We start from the raw sequence: 16288 nt of genomic DNA, 5'->3' as shown, positions 1-16288 counted from the left end.
GTTAAATAATAGAGGAGCATCTTGTTATTCTCCCCTTAGGTATTAAATATATCGGTAATACCACAAATATTACAGAAGACATGGAAGTGGATGGATAAGTGGTCTCCTGATCCAATGCAATAAAAGCAGTTGAAATGTAGGTCAGCATATGTCTCCGCAGTCACGAGATGAGCCATCAAACGGCGAGCGCCATATTTATTTTTATCAAGCCCATTTCAGCCAGATCGCCTCTAATTCTGCCTGACAAGTGATGTAATGACTCAGGGAGGACTCGCAGTGATGAGAGCACGCACAAGATGGCGCTATGTACCTGAACGTGGCTCTGCAGGATTTCTTTCTTCTTTTTTTTTCTTCTTTTTTTAAAATCCACAACTGGAAACTGTGCCTGCTAATAAATAAATCAGGAATATCTTGACGGGGAGAATTGTCTGATATAACAAGATTTAAATGATGATAATCCAATTTTTTTTCCAGAAGGGAAAGCCATTTTTGTGAGCCTGAATTATTAGGAAATCTATTAAAATAAATCAGAGGAATAGAAGTGTTACGCACTGCAGATGGAGAGAGAAAAAAAAGGGGGGGGGGGGGAGAAGAGAGATGTCCCTTTTTTCAGATCAAATTCAGAGACAGGAAGTACAAGACGAGTTAACCTTCCCAAGTACACTTTAGAAACCTCTGCTTTAGTCAGTATGAATATTTATTCTGGTGATTGACAATGCAGTCAAGAAAAAGACAGAAATATGGATGGGAGAGATCCTGAAGTGGCTGACCTTGAATACAGAGACAGTTAATGTCACAGTCTGCCAATCACAGTCATTATTGCTGTGTTTTATCTCTCTCTCTCTCTCTCTCTCTCTCTCTCTCTCTCTATATATATATATATATATATATATATATATGTATATATATATATATATATATATATATATATATATATATATATATATATATATATATATATATATATATATATATATATATATATATATATATGTAATGTGTTCTCTGGCTCCCTTCCTGTCTGATTTCTAATCACTTGATGTCATTTGTAGCTGTGAATCATTCAAATGAGTGTTGCTTGAAATGGTGACCCGACCAGCTGTGCCTGCTGGTGAGATGTTTGTCGAGGCCTTCAGTCGACCGAGTCGCAGTTGTTACGTGGCAAAAAAATCTGCTTTTATGATGCCTCGCATTTCAGATGAGGCGGCTTTATTCGGTGCTCTGAGCTAAAGGACGGTATGTGACTCCCTTTTTAAAAATGTATGTAAAAATGTGCAAGATTTGTGTAGTTTCTTCAGGGTTTTAGCTGTTAGAGGTTGTACATTTTTCCTTTTTGGCATCACTTTATGTGGAAGATGTTATGTTGAAAAGTTTTTGTCTTTTTGTTGGCTGTGAATATGTGAAATAAAAGTCCAAGTGAGGGAGTCAGGGTGCTAGAGATTAGAGAGGTACAAAAACCAGAAGATTTTTTAGGTGATTTTCATATAAAAATTGACAAAAGCAGGAAATATTCACATTAAAGAAATGAATTAACTCCAAACCCTAAACCTTAACAACATGAAGTGCAGAACATGGCTTCACGTCTCTCATTTTGTTTGACCAGCAGTCCAGAAACTGAAATATACTGAGTTTATGATAATAAAATTAACCAAAGTATCATTTCATTTAGCATTTCATGCCTGTAAAAGCATTTATTTATTCCATTATTTATTTATTTTTTACTGTCTTAAACTGAAATTTCAGGCTTGGACCTAAGACTCATGGTTTGTGCTGGGGAAAAGAAACATGCCATGAACTGTGACCCCACAGGGTTTAATAATTGAATATATCAAAATTGATTAGTAGACTAAATGCCTCATCTTTCTTTTTGTAATGTACAGTTCTTATATCCTCTAACCTAGACAGACATATGTTGAAAATAATGCTTTTTTGTGAAACGGTAGCCGTAGATTCATCCTTTAATCTACGCTGGGATGCTGGTCGGAGGCCAGAGGAGGGTCGAGAGATAAGGACGGGGATTCTGCTGCCAGCTGTCTCTCCAATCTCCCAGAGGAGACCAGATTACATAAAAAGCTTTAATCCGGGTTTAAGACCCAAGCCAGCGGTGCAGGTCCTCTCCAGGGGCTTGGAGAGAGAGAGAAGGGAATAAAAAAAAGCAAAAACATTTAAGATTGACAACGGGATTGAAGATGAGCGAGGGAAGATCCTCATCCCTTTCTAAACTTCACATCAGGGGCAGGAAGGTGCTTAAAGAAGGGTCTTTGCTGGGAAGATTGATCTTTCAGATTAAATATCATTTCACATCCTTTCTTCTTTTTTAAATATTTCGGACAATACAGCTCCCCTCCCAGCAACAAAAAAACCCCTCCTCGATGGAGGAGCCTCCTTCCCTGTGATTAAGACCGTGAAACCTCTCTGTAGATTTAGGTCAACAAAAATCGAGGCTGCCTGAACCTCAGAGTCGAATGGGGTCACAGCGCTAAGAGCTGCATTTCAGTAGTGGCTTTCTCAGACTGTATTCTACTCATGTTTCCTGTATAATAATAGAATTGGGTCAAGGCCTTGTGAATCATTGGTGCCAATGGGCAAAAACCTTGCAGCTTTTTAAAAAAAAAATTCCAAGCCTGATAAAAACTCTAATTTAAAGATATCCTGATAAAAGCTAAAGAAGGATTGGTCTCTGATAGGAGTCCCTCCTCCTGTGTCCATCATTTCTGCTGTTGCACTGATTTATATACTTTTATTTTTTATATATAATTCTGTTCTCCTTGTCTCCGTTGCTCAGGCAGGAAGTTGGAGAAGGGGAATGCAGAGAGGGAATTTTTCATGACATCTGATGGGGAAAGTGGGTCATGCTCGGTGTTGCAGCACTGCTAGCCTCCTCCTCTATGGCGGCTATTGAATTAATCACGCTTTACGCTCGGCTGGACAACGCAGTGCACAAAAATGCCCCCCACACACACACCTCCGCAAACACACTCTTCCCAACTCCCCTCTCCTCCCATCATCTCACGCTGCGACTGCTCGGCACTCGCCGCAGAAAAGGCTCGAGAGCTGCTCTAGAAGAACTCGAACTCCTCCTCTTTTATCTCCCGCCAACAATGAGGAGACGCTGTTGTTGTGCAGAGCCGGTGTTGCGTGAATGATGGAAAAACACTCGCAGAAGTGAAGTTAAGGGGCTCTTTTTGAAAATTGTTTTAGTAAGGAGGGAAGCTAACTAACATTAACTGTATTATCTATTCTTAATTGGAAATTATTTGGCAGAGGTGGTTGCAGATCAAAGTGGACTTGGTGTGAGGGGTCAGAATATCAGATTTCTGCATAAAATGTTCAGCTTTAGGCCATTTTTTATAGATTAAAGATGCAATGTGAAACTTTATCTGGCCAGGAAACTAATGTAGTGCCTCACATACTGATTTAAAATGTAGGTTATTGAATTCAGAAGCTGTCGGTGCTTTGCATTTCAAGGGCTACATTATGGATGAAGTCACTCTCTGCGACTTTCTCTCATTCCACCCTCGGCCTCGACTGTGAGCTGTTTTTATTTTGCGGGGCTAAACTGACAGTGCAAACCGTCACCGTGACATCCGCCATAATGTGAAAGTCGAAGACAAAGAGGATAATTAATCAAACTCCTCCCTGTGGAATAGAAAAACAAGGCACTAACTGCTGCTGTTTCGTGTCACGAGAATAACAGAGGAGCAGAAAAAGAAAAATCATTAAATGGGCGGCCGGTAGTCTAATCTAGGCCAAAGCCTCTGTCATCTGTTCCATCCTAATCCACATATCTACAGATATGTCATTATGACGTTTCGACATCAAACAGAGCCTGAGCCAAAGCTGCACGGCCGAGGTTTGTGAAATTGAATCTGTAGCTTGAGACGGCAAGATTTTTACTGATTAGGTGGCAAGTTTCAAGCGAGTTGTGTGCAGTCTTCTGTCATTAAAAAGTGTTCATGGGATAGTTAATTAATTACCTTTAATATAATAATGCAAATATCTGGACATCTTTGTTCTGATTACCATCCAATTTCTTGTTTTGTGTTCATTTATGAGGTCTCCCCGAACTCTTTGGACAGCTGCACTCCCAACACTCCCAGCACTCCCATCTCTGCAACAGGTCTGATAAAGGTTAATTAATAGGGCCCGTTATTTTTACTGTACTTGTTGTAAACAGTGGCATCAGCACAGACCTGTCACCAGCTGCAGCGTTATTTTCATTGTTAGGTGTTGCCACAAATTCAAATTTTTATTTTTAACCAACATATTTTTACTATTGAATTTTACCATTTACAAAAGCTGCCGTAAAAAAGATAATGCACTTTTACAGTCTGCTGTCACTCTCGCTCTTGCCAAGGGCAACAACAACATATGCAATTGGTCCTTTAGTCGCCAGTCCTAGTTTCTCAAGCACTTGGTGGGTGGAGCTTATGTGGGTTGACCACCATATTGATAACCAAGAGAATATGACTAAAGCAGATTCTCTTTCCATTAAAATTTAGGGGTATTTTTTTTTTAGTATTTTATGTCATAAAAATTAAACTGCATTTGGCTCTAAGAAATTTTGACAAGATTTGTTTAAAATTTTCTGACTTCTGTTAGCTCCACCTCCAGCACCAACCATGCTAACGTTGAGCCTGCAGCCCCATTCGTATCGTATTTGATGCATGAGTCTTTGAGACCTCTACATCAGTGTGATCTTTTCTTCCTTCTGAAAAAACAAAATTAATTTCACAACAATGCCAAACTGAACAAATATGATGCAAATTAAAATGTACATATGCTATTTAATGTTTATTGTATTAATTCATTTATATTTAATTTTTCAGAAGGTTCAGTAAACACTTGCGTTTCAGTTATGGGGTTAATTAATGCAGTGGTGCAGTATTTAATGATGCTGCAAACACCTTGACAGATGTGTGCAGGTGCATGTCAAGCAACCAAGAGAAAACGTGTATCCGTAATGTTGCCAATATGTTTGCCCAAAACCGGGTTGTTGGGCAGAGGGTGACCTCATTGATCCATCTGTTTCCTGTGGATCCGCTCAAATCACTGTTTGGCAATTCTCTTCTACATTTACACCCACAAATCTCTTCTCAGTTGCAGTTTGTGATAGTTGAAGTAACAGGAAAATGGTGGTGTATAATTGCTAGCTGCTGTCAGAAATAGTAACTGTAGCAAGATCAAGTAGAAGAAATGGAGAAGAGTTGCTCTAAGTCCTGAGGTTTTCGCCCTGCGTTTCCTGGTATATGAGCAGCTCTCGTCTCGTCTGGCACAGGCTTTTGTTGTACGCGGCTGAGTGGGGGGGCGTCCGCCCAGTTAGCCTTCCTTTACGCCACTATGACAGTGCTCTCAAGAGCTGTCAGCCCACATCAGCAGCCCAGCATCCTGATACCTCAGCCCAAATCACAATCAAAACTCTGGCCACCACATCTTCACCGCGACCAGTCAAATCAGAGAACAAATTGAGCGAGGAAGACGTGAAGACCAAGTATCGCCAAGTGGCTTTAAAAATACCTCACCGCCTACTCTGCGTTCCCTTAAAATAGCCCAAGTGTCCTGGGGTGGATGGGGAGGGCGAGGAGTAAGCTTTACAATGCAGGCGCACCATGTTGTGATGTGAATGCGGTGCTAAGAGCCCAGCGTTAAGTCGGCCATTTTAGATTTGCCACAATTTGTAATGTGAGATCACTGCTTGTCACAAAGTCATGGCTTCCATACGTGGGGGCTTTCGCCGAGTGGTCGAGCAGAACGGCTTGAAATCGCATCCTCATCCAGGTCCTCATCCTCTTTTCTTTTTCGGCCTCTGTCACCTCCCAACAGAAAATTTCTGAGTGTATCAGACCTTATTAATCTGAGTGCCAAACAGAAGCTTTTCACCCAAACAAAGGAGTTATTCATCGCCGGTTTCCAAGTGCAACACAGAGAGCCGCTTCTGAAGTAATGGCAAATGACATTTTTGGTCTATGACTAGCTGCAAATAAGGCCATCAGCAGTGCTAATATCTATGTGACGATAATTGGAATAATGATCTTTTGTTGGGGGGTGGCACGGGGGCTGATGTATCAATTCCACTGAGCATCATTTCTACTATAAATTCGGGCGGTCCGGCTTCATCGTTAGCAGAATTTAAGCAGGTTTTCTTCCACTTACTATTGTTTTCGTGCTCACTGCTAATTCTCGAAACAATAAAATCGCTCATGCTTGAATCTAAACCAAGACAACGAACACCTAAACAATGTGAATCAAGAGACGCCTGAAAGCAAAATCGACTGACCATAAAATTCCCCAGGGAGAACCAAAATATTTCCTCCCGCATGGGTCATCTTATTGGCACTCACTGAGGCTAACTTACAAAAAACGTAAACTTGAAAGCATCAAATTAGGTAACAATAGGTCGATAAGTTGCACCATGTCACAGCTCATTATGTGCGTAATGATTTAATCCTGGCTGTGGGTAAGTTATGAAGTTAATTAATTATTGATGGCGATACCCAACTCGGCGAGGAGCGGCATTTTTTAAAGTTTCAACTGTTTAATGTGCCTGGAAGTCAAGCAATCAACTCAAGTATGTATTTAACTAAAGTAGAGAACAAATCATTTTTATAAGAATGCAAATTATTCATTATTATTATTGTAAAGGAAAAGGCTCACTCTGGAGCTTTAACAAGTTTTTCCTGAATAGAAGCAACAAGAAGAGGGTTTACCTTTATGCAGTGCAGGAGACAGTCGCTGACGACCACTTTCGGCGTTGGACGATTAAAAATTGCAAAGGGAAAATTATTTTTTTTGCCTTTTGCTCTGCCCAGAACAAACTCTTACACCCTATTGGTCCTTGCCGACAGGTCACATGAGCAACCAGAGGAACACGTGACGGACCTCGAAATTATATGATGAAACAAAACCGACTCCCCCGATGAGCTCAGTTTGCGTTTCTGCGCCGCTGTTTGCCGCACTGTTTGGTGTCAATTGTAAATAGGCCGTATGATGAGGCATAATCTGGGTGACCATCACCCACCACCCCATCAACCCCCAACACCCCCCACCCCCCTCTTTCCGTCAGCTGCAACAAAATAGGGACGTGCCCAGTGAGGCACACGGGCATCACCGGGGCATGTCTGGGGATGAGGCTGGTCTGAATCAGAACTGTAGCCTCCGGGGTGTTCATCTGTGCCAGGGGAGGGTCGAGCACCCACCAACCCCCCAAATCTCTGAAATCCACAAAGCCGGCGTCCTTGTCGTTGCCGATAACAATCGACACATGAATAACCCAGCTACATGTTCAAATAATCCCAACCTCAGATTAAAACAATGCTGCGGCACTGCTGCCAAAGTGCTTGTTTATGAGGGACTCAGCTCAGGACAGTTGAGGAACTTTGTCGGGGCTTGACGCAACCAGACACCTCAAAGCGATCGAGGGCAAAGCAAAATGCACCCGTGCCAAACTGTGCACGGCAGCGTGGCGGACCGACAGACTTCGTGGACTTGCGCATCCTCTGCTTTTTAATCTGCTTCTGTGAGTGTGTGTGTGCTGAATTACAGAGCTTTTGGATGGAGGCATCCCGTCCAGATTTTCAAATCCAGCACAAATCCAGCCCTCATGTCAGATGGACAGTTGTGCAGAGCTTAATCTGACATTATTAGGGTGGGACGGCAGCAGCGGCAGAACATTTAAGGGAGCTGCCAGGAGAAAGCAAAACAGTGGGGTTATACTGTCTGGATTAGGGGCAAGTGCAGACAATGAAGAACATGATTCACCTCTTTGTCTGTGTTTTTTATTTGACACCGAAGCGCTCCATTGGAAAAACTGATTATGTATCAAATTACAAAAAGCGGGTTTTTGTGATGAGGCTTTTAATTTTTCTTCCTATAGACCACTAAATGGTAAACATGCCTACCCACCTACCCACCCGACTGTAAAATGGCCCATGGGATAAACTACAAATAGAGCATTAAATTTGCTCCACATTGAATCATACGAGGCAAAGAAGGAGAAAGAGTGTGGGGTAAAATGGAGCACCACGTCAGAGGAAATCTGCTCATTATTTGACACCCCCCCTCCCCCCCAAAAAATGTCTTGGCTCATCTTCAAAACTCCAAAAAGATCCAAGAGTAGTGGTAACCATCAAAAAAAGCTAGTTTATGTAACACCCTTGTATAATTAAGTCTAATCTTTGCTGGTTCTAAGTACGACAGTCCTTTGAGAATCTGTGGAATGTTTTGAGATGGAGTGTTAATGGCCACAAGGACCAAAAGGTCAAAGGTTAAACTGCTTACCGGTTAAGATGTAGGGATGCTCCTGATCAGGGCAGAGCAGGTTGGGTGCAGTCTGGGAGTTTAGGACCAAGATGGCAGATTTTGGGCACACTGAGAGTTGGGACAGCTCCCAAGGCCCTATAAGTAGAGTCAACCCCCCCGCCGCCTATGGCCTCCAGCAAGGTGATGAACCCAGGCTGATCCAGTAAATGTACCCCCACCCCTACCCCCAACACTCCTGCCAAACAGAGCCTGTCCTCATATCCACCCACATCCCCTATCAGGGTACCAGGGTCCTAATGGAGGCAGAGAGGCGTGAAGGAGAGAGTGAGAGAAGATCGCACTGACAGTCAATCCCACTGATTGTTGATGAGAGGATGAAAGTGGTCACACATGTGGGGAAAGAGATGGAAGAGCTGGCAGCATAATTCAACTTTTCCATGTTAGTTGTGAAACTCGGACTCATAAAGGGTTGTCCTGGTGGCTCAGCAGTACCAGTGTCTACCATCACTGCAATTATTAAGTCACAAAATACAGGAAATTCCAAAATGAATAGTGTTCTTTTGCTGTTTCAGTGTAAATTGCTACACCTGTTTTTCTTTTTTGGGGGGAAGAATATAAAGAAATAACAAGTGACTCGAGACTTTTGCACAACACTAAGTTGCAATATGCAGCTTATTGCCTCTCATGTTCCTTGAGTTTCCAATTCACAGACTTCAGTCTAGGCCATCTTGAGCTAAAGTAGAAAATCAGCATAAAAGACTAGAATAAAAGTGCTAAAATGACTCCGAGAAACACCACAACTTAGAAATGTAAGAATCTCTTTCATGCGGACAATAAAGAGGCAAAGTAGGAGAGTGACGATTCATATTGACTTTGAGCTACGCCTGTTATCCCTTCCTCTGCAATCAGTATTGATTTTCCGTGAGTAACAGCAACAACATGTAACCACTGACTGTCATAGACTTGGGCTACAGCCATTCAACTTTCAAAATATCCTCAAAATCTACACCGTCTGCTGATTATTGGAAATGAAACAAGTAAAGAATAAATAAATTATATCAAAATATTCTAATAAAACTTGTATGTGTCATAAAGCAATATTCTGGGCCTCCTGCATCTGTCTGTATGTGTTGTCACTTATATGCTGATAATAATCCTTATATGATATTTTTAAAAAGCCATATGGCTGTTTAAAGATGACTGCAGGCATGGTTTAGTCATGTTTATGAGAAATTACACAGCTGACACATCCATAGATGACCAGAATTTATTTTTTAATAAAGCTTTGGTGTAGCACGAGGAAGTATTCATGCCCCCCTGTAATTTTAGATTTTCACCTGTCTGTTATATTATATATTATTATTATTCTAATACTAGATTCTAGTGAGTTTTCAGATAAGTGTTCAAGGACACAATGTTGGTTTTACCATTAGCTAGATACAGATCTCAGTTTTTCTGCATCCCACATCAGATAATCTATATTAAGGTTAGCCTTTACCTTCTTTTTGAACTTTATGTAGGTTCTGTATCTACATTTATATCTTTTCTTGTTTCAGCTGAAGGCTGTTGTATATTGATGTTTTTATTGGACTTATTTCGAAATCAAACTGAGGTAAATTACTCTGAGGCTTTAAATGTGATCAAGAGCTTTTTAAAAAAATACACTCAGCTTCTAATCAAAACTTTTTTACTTAAATCATTCTAGATCCAGGTTAGACTCCCTGTTGCCTTCAAACCTGTCTTGATTCTTCATGGCATAGATTCATCAATGCCACGAAGATATAGATTCATCTATGGTCTGTATTAACATGACAGCATTACACAGTTCCTGCAGATTTGTCAGTTACAGATCAAAAACCACCACATCCCAGCCCTGTTAGATTTAGATCTGGTGATTGTGGAAGCCATGTGAGTACAGTGAACTCATTGTCATGTTCAAGAAACCAGTCTGAGATGATCTGAGCTTTGTGACACCCTGCTGGAAGCAGCCATTAGAAGATGGTACACTGTGGTCGTAAAAGGGTGGTCAGCAACGACACTCAGGTAGGCTGTGGTACTTAAATGATGCTCAGTTGGTACTAAGGGACCAAAAGTGTGCATAGACCCATGCTGACCTACTATTCGAGCGTCACAGCAGAAATTAAGACTCATTAAACCAGGCAAAGTTTTCTTCTGCCTATTCTTCTCTAACCTCTGACATCATCATTTTCTCCCAGAGAACTGTTACTCACTGGATATATTTTGTTTTGCAGACTGTTTTGTGTAAACTCTACAGATGGCTGTGTGGGAAAATGCCAGAAGATCATCACTTTCTAAAATATTCAGACTAAATGCCATGCCACGTTCAGAGTCACTTTAATGACTTTTCTTCCCCATTGTGATGCTCATTTTGAACTTCAACTGGTTGTTAATACAGATATCTAATCAGACAGTCATATGGCAGCAACTCGTTGAACATGTATCTATAATGAGGTGGCTGGTGAGTGTAATTTTTAATTTGATGTTGTTGCTTTCATGAGCCCCTTTCCAAGAACTCAAATACATAAACATCAAAGCATTTTCCCCCCTGAAGTGTTAAGTTTGTCCTGCTATTGTTACCATGTGAGATTTGATACTTCTTTTTTAACCGGTGCACTTAGTGTTGGCTTTTTGTATTTCAAGCTTCTGTTGTCAGTGCTGTTAGTGCTGCTTATCAGATTCAACAGATAAACTCCATGATGAGAAGACGTAGTAATGCAGAGAAACCAGACAGGTATCTCCAAAAGAATTTCTCAATGCTGTCTGGCTGCTTGAATCTGTAAAATGTATCACTGGTCTCCTATATTGGCTCTCTGATATGAATTGAATCATTTTAGATTGCAGCCTAATGGAAGTTCTAATAAAATCGACCAACAAGCCAAACTAGGGACCAGGTCACACTACAAAAATCACAAGGCACAGTATTTACAGTTGCAAACCCAAAAGTGAAATCAACACATAACCATCACAAATATAATTAAGACACAATATTCATTTGAACATGTGAAAATCTTAGCAGGAATTGGTAATAAGCCAGTGTTGGCCAACTTTAGACTTCTCTAATCACCCTTATTGGGTGGATTGCCAGTTGGACCATCAGCACTGTAATCCATGAAACAGATTAAGATGTTGACTCAGAATCACAAATGTCAAGCTCCTCTCAATCAATCCACCCATCCACCCATCCATCCATCCACATATCTGTCCTTTGGCTACACATTTCAGGGTTCCTTTCAGTCACACCAAAATCAAATTACTCTGATGGTTAATCAAACATTTAATTCTGATGAAGGTGGTGTATTAATGCTGGGGATCTTTTTTTCCTCTTATAAATAGTGATTAAAGTAAATATTTGTTACAGGAACAGTTGATACACCCTCTCCGCTCTTTCTTGAAATATTTTAAATCTGGCTGAGGACATAAAAACCTCTAATAATTTCCTATTTTATTGGTATTAAAACATTATTTTTCTAAGCCTGTAGTGGGAAAAAAAAGAAGTAGATATACGGTTTGGTGATAAAGATGAAGCTTTGCTTAAACATAAATGATGACAACATATAAGCCCTTTTGAACCAATTTCCTTTTTATAACGTGCTCCTATCCTCTTTTATGTTGAGAATTTATCCCCGATAGCTCAAACCGGAGCACTCCTATGTCTTGGGAACAATAAAGCACTCATAAGTGTTCAGCATGCTCTAAAAGCCTTCGCCCTCAACTCTAAAGCTCCACGCTCCTAATGGAAAATACTGTCTGACCCTTTCTGTTCATGTGGTCAATGCGGCCCATAATGGGTACACATTGCCTCCTGGCAAAAACCGATGATGAATAGACTTTTGTTTGGTGAGGAGCTTTGAGTGTGTGCGACTCCTCTAGCCTCCAATGCTGTGGTCGTACTTTACTAGTGTTCAAAAACAACACAAATGCGAGATATGTTGGGCATTTATCTGTAAGGAAGTTTAGTTTATTTGATGGCACACAGGAGGAAAAAGAAAACATATTACACATTGATGACCAGAGTCAGGAGGGAGGCTTTGTTTCCCATCTCATTGTCCTCTGAAGGGGGATGCAATGAAATATTAACCTTGATCTCCTGGAGCGATTTTAACAATGAACACAAGTTTGTATGGAAAACAGGTCTCATAAGTTTCCGAAGTTGCACATTTCTCAACACTTGAACGTGGCCTTATCTTGACTCCAAAGCTGCAGATTACTTCAAATCTCTTATCAAAGTATATCCTCTTTAGAAAAACCAAAACGCCCTTAGGAAATGCAGATGTTGTCTACCTTGAAAGAAGAAGAGAAAAGCATGAATAAAAATAGACTTCAACATCTTAGGGGCTCGTTTCTTTCTGCTTCACAGTTGTCAGGGTCTAACTCGCTTAGAAGATAAACATTAGGATAAATTCTTGCCTCTTTTTTGAAAGAGGCAAGAATTTTTAAACTGACTGTTTAAAAAATGAAACATGAAACATCAGAACAAACATGACAGTTTGGAGGTTTTATATGAAAGAGAGTACTGTCGCCTCAGTTTTTAAGGACTTTAAAAGAAGTTGCTGTAGTTTTTCTTTGGCCTTTAAATGCTACAGAATTTATTATCAACACTGAATTAAATTTCTGGAAGAAGAAATAGTCTTTTATTTATAAAACACTTTATGTAAAAATCAAGTCGGTGCAACGGAGCTTTACATACATTGACTGACCACTTCATTAAATACACCAGTATCTAATTGGTCAATCACATGGCAGCAGCTCTGTGCATTTTGGTATGTAGCCAAACCTAAGTTCAAAGTGAGCATCAGAAGGAGGCAAAAAAGTGATTTAAGAGACTTTCAGGAAATGTCAATCTTCTGGTATTTTCCCACACAACCATCTACAGAGTGTACAGTGAAGGATCTGGAAAAGAGAAAATATCAAGTTCTCCAGGAGAAAATTCTTCTTTTTTTTTTATCTCAGAGGTCACAGAGTTCAGAGTTCTTCAACAGTAACTCAAATAACCACTTGTTACACCCAAGGTATGCAGAAGAGCATCTCTGAACACACAAGATATTTAGACTTGAAGAGGAAGCAGAAGACCACATGCCACTCCTGTGAGCAACAAACTTAGGATGTTTTCACTCCTATAGTTTGTGTATTCTGGTCAAGATCAGTTGATTAGTTTGTAAACTTGTAGCATTTTTGCGTAGTTTGGTCTGTTTTTACACAGAGAAAAACCCAAGTGAACTCCAAGCAGACCAAAATGCATCCCTACAAACCATGTGACAATATTCACTCTTCTCAGTGACCAGATGTGTTTGAGGTGGGGGCAACAGCAGTAAGTACAGTAAGATGGTGTTGTGTTCTGGGCTATCGGAAAACACTGATAATTTACGTTCATTTCGCAGCTAGTTGCTAGCCTATGCAGACCATTGCACCATCCTGTATTGAGAATACAAAGCATACGTGGCTACGGGAAATCTTTTAGCTCAAACTTCTAACATACACCTGGTAGCTGGTTCAGAGTGGTGTTGGGCCACATTCACATCGTAAACGAGTCACTCTGAAGTTTGTTGGGACCGGTGTTGGTCAAGTTACTTGAAAAAAGTAATCAGTAACTAATTACTGATTACTTCCACAAAAAAGTAATCCCGTTACTTTACTGATTACTTATTTTCAAAAGTAATTAATTACTTAGTTACTTAATTACTTTTTAAAAACACGATTTACAACCTGAAGAGGTGATAAAGCGATAGATCTTTCAGCCCAATTCTACTTTTTCTGCATAATCCATCATACAAAATGTAATCAAATGGAAAAGTCTCTTTTTAAAACTTGTTTTATTAGTTTTGATCTTTTAACTTTATGCATCAAGCAAAAATTAAATTATATGCAACATTCTCTGACTGGAAGAAATTTGTTAAATATTTAAACCTATTTTCTGCACATTCCAGCACATACTTTTTTTTGTGTGTGTTTACACTCAGTCTTTCAAATAGATGCAAGTAAAACACAGCAGAAAATAAATAACATCAAAGACTAGCGGTCCTTTTGCTTTATTTTCACCTGTAAAGCAGGAGTAAGGTAGGCGGAGGTTTACCCTGGTGCAGGTGTGCCGCGGCGGTCAGCGGAAGAATCCGCGAGTTTCTCTGTGAATTTCCCATTACGTCGTTGCGCACTTGGTGCTTGCTTGGAAGTTTAGGGGTTTTTTTTCACTGTAAAAAGAAGTTTTCTTCCCACGCACAACGGACGCTAATGTTTTTGTCACTTTTTATGGAATCAAACTCAAAGTAAGGTCAGTACTTCCACGCTTTAAACACTGCACGCTCATACTCTCTCCCACAATCGATATATGATCCATTGTTGATCTGCACACAGCTGTTGTCACAAACGTCGCACTTGCTTACGTCACTGTCATGAGACATTCTCGCAAAAAAAATCACGGTTTTAGTAACGCAGTAACGCAGCGTTCCTACGGGAAAGTAACGGTAATCTAATTACCGTTTTTACAATAGTAATCCCTTACTTTACTCGTTACTTGAAAAAAGTAATCGGATTACAGTAACGCGTAACAAGTAACGCGTTACTGCCCATCTCTGGTTGGGACCATACAGAAAGCACCTCACCCAAAGGGGTCTCGGTGCAGTTATTTTGGTGCACACGCAAGTGCGATTACTGTGTTCACGCCTGCACAAAAAAAACCACACCAATGGTAAAAAAAAACAAGAGCTCAATTTAATAAGACCATGCTAGATTAGGATTAGGCTAAAATTCACACAAGCTCACCAAAATTGGTCAGTTGAAGATTAGAAAAACATTGCCTGCTCTGATTTGGTGTGACCATCTTTATTCTTCAGCACAGTCTGAACTCTCTTAGGCAGCCTTCTTTTCATTTCTTTAAGTCGTCTTCAGGAATAGTTCTCCAGGCTTCTTGAAGGACATTCAAAGCTCTTCTTTGGATGTTTCTGCCTTTTGTTCTGTTCTCTGTCAAGATGATCGCACACTGCTTCAATAATGTTGAGGTCCAGACTCTGGGGAGGCAATTCGTTTAGATGTCGTTTTTATGTTTTGGCCTTACTGGGGATTTACACTTCAGCATGAAATTGGTGACGTTGTTATATTGTAACCGCAAACTACTCAGAAACTCTACGTCATAACTTGACACGCACCTCCTGAGAAATGTAACCACACGTCGGGTCGATGCAGTGCTGTCAATTCATCTTGAGTATTTTTAGGTACTTTTCCACTACAGCTGTTAAATTTAGCAGTAAGAGTAATAGCATCAACTCACGAACATCAGCAATTGCTTGGAGGGAGACATCTGGGAAGTGACCTGAGGGAAATGCACAAATAAGTGGAAAAACTTCAGGGACAAATATGTTTGCCTTTGAAAAACACTGTCCCCAATAAATAGTTGTGAACCAGGAGGGGAAAAAGTCACAGTACTTTATTTGTCTCAATCGGCTGGTACCGCATATAAAACTCTGGGGCATGTCCACATGGTAATTGCTGATAATGACATCTGCCACATACATAGGTTAGAAGTCTAAATCAGACCTTATATACTTTATTTCCATGTATGTTTGCACAGGTTTGCTTAAATTGTTGCACCTTTTTCCCATTTGCCTAGCAAAACATGAAGAAATGAAGGGTGGCCCCATGATACTGGATATGACATTTCCCTCCTTTTTTTAAAAAATTTACATCAACAACATTTTGCATCAGTATATCTGCTGACTCCGTGAAATGGCGAAACAAAAGTCCTCACGCTCATTCCAAGAAAAACAAAAGGGCACAGTTTTTCTTGATGAACACTATTTTATATTTTGCTGTGTGAACAGGTTAAAATGAGCAGCAGGCCTTATTGCTGTAGCTTTTCCTGAGACTTAAAGGAAGAAAAACATCCTTTTTTTCTCAAGCATAAGATTATACATGAAATTCCTGCTTTAATTTATCACCTGTTATAACATTTATACCTTCTCGGAAATGCTAGTATCATAACATTAAACACATTTTTGCAGAGCATCAGACTTCATCA

The 16288-nt window shown here is 40.2% G+C and overlaps 1 protein-coding gene across 1 annotated transcript in view; it reads right to left on the bottom strand.

Annotated features, from left to right (window-relative positions):
• The window catches only part of LOC308394063 (poly(rC)-binding protein 3-like), a 26437-nt gene extending 19707 nt beyond the window's left edge, over positions 1-6730 (bottom strand). Inside the window, exon 1 of the mRNA XM_080878217.1 lies at positions 6708-6730. The gene's annotated coding sequence lies outside the window, so the exon portion shown is untranslated. The remainder of the gene's footprint in view (positions 1-6707) is intronic.
• Between the last annotated feature and the right edge of the window lie 9558 nt (positions 6731-16288).

Source organism: Rhamphochromis sp. 'chilingali' (assembly GCF_963969265.1).
Source record: "Rhamphochromis sp. 'chilingali' genome assembly, chromosome: 3".
Classification (NCBI taxonomy): domain Eukaryota; kingdom Metazoa; phylum Chordata; class Actinopteri; order Cichliformes; family Cichlidae; genus Rhamphochromis; species Rhamphochromis sp. 'chilingali'.
This window is presented reverse-complemented; position numbering and strand designations above follow the sequence as displayed.